Source organism: Sciurus vulgaris (assembly GCF_902686455.1).
Source record: "Sciurus vulgaris genome assembly, chromosome: 12".
Taxonomy (NCBI): Eukaryota; Metazoa; Chordata; class Mammalia; order Rodentia; family Sciuridae; genus Sciurus; species Sciurus vulgaris.
The window spans coordinates 8,692,145-8,693,397 of NC_136473.1; the positions used below are offsets into that span (position 1 = coordinate 8,692,145).

Here is a 1,253-nt window from a genome sequence, read left to right on the forward strand (position 1 = left end):
TCTAAGGAAACAATTGCAAACAGGACCAGCAGCATGTTTAAAGGCATGTAAACATGACCATGTGGGAGCTTTCCCAGGAAAGCAAGGTTAGTTTCATATCAGATAATTAAAGAAATACATGCTGTCAATAGAAGTAATAGTACATTATCACCTCAAAAGTCACAGAAAAAGCACTTGTTAAAATCCAACACACTTCATCATGGTAAAACACAGCAACCAGGAATAAAAGGAGACCCCCAACCCTGGCACAGGACATCTCAAGACCCCCAGACCTAAAATCTTTCTTAAGGATGGTGTCTCTTCACCAAGAGTCCGCGGTTGGTTTGCTGCTTCAACGGTGCTTGGACGGAACCTGGCGCTAGACGCCAACCCGGCCGGCCGCTAGGAGCCCGCAGCCCTGCGCCAGCTGCTCCCAGCGCCCTCAGACCGCCAGGAGGCTGCCACAGCTCCAGCACCACGCAACCACCGCACAATGACGATCGCGTCCCCCTCGCAGGTGCGCCAAAACTACCTTCAGGCCTCTGAGGTCGTCTCCCACATCTAGCTGTCCGTGTCTTCCTACTTCGACCTTGATGATGCGGCTTTGAAGGACTTTGCCAAATACTTTCTTCACCAATCTCAGGAGGAGCGGGAAAGTGCTGAGAACCGATGAAGCCGCAGAACCCACCAGGGGGCCGGATCTTCCTTCAGGACGTCAAGAAACCAGACCGTGGCGCCTGGGAGAGGGGGCTCCATGCCATGGAACCTGCTCTGCACTTGGAGAAAAGCTGAATCAGTCACTTCTGGTACTGCACGAACTGGCCTCTGACAAAAATGACCCCCACTCGTGTGACTTCGTTGAGACTCATCACCTGAATGAGCAGGTGCAATCCACCAAAGAATTGGGTCACCATGTAGCCAACTTGCGCAAGATGGGAGCCCCAGAATCAGGGATGGCAGAACAACTCTGACGAGTGCACCCTGGGAGACGGTGATAAGGAGAGCTGATCCTTAGGCCGACATCCCCGTAGCCATGGAAGTAACCTCCCTGGTCGCCAAGGCAGTGCGTGCATGTTGGGGTTACCTTCACCTTTTCTAAGTTCTACCAAAACATCCACTAACATTCTTTAATTTGTACCGTCCCTTCAAATAAAGAAATTTGATTACCGCCCCACCCCCCAAAAAAACACTTCCCTATGAATTGCATTTGATTTCTAGCAAGGACATTAAATAACAAGAAACTAAAGCATCCACATTAAAAGAAAAGTAATTAA

General features: G+C 50.0%; 1 pseudogene across 1 annotated transcript; it reads left to right on the forward strand.

Moving 5' to 3' along the window:
• The first annotated feature begins 472 nt into the window (after nt 1–472).
• On the forward strand, nt 473–987 carry LOC306641758 (ferritin heavy chain-like; annotated as a pseudogene). Its single transcript has one exon. The product of its transcript is annotated as a ferritin heavy chain-like (transcript).
• Nucleotides 988–1,253: the final 266 nt, after the last annotated feature.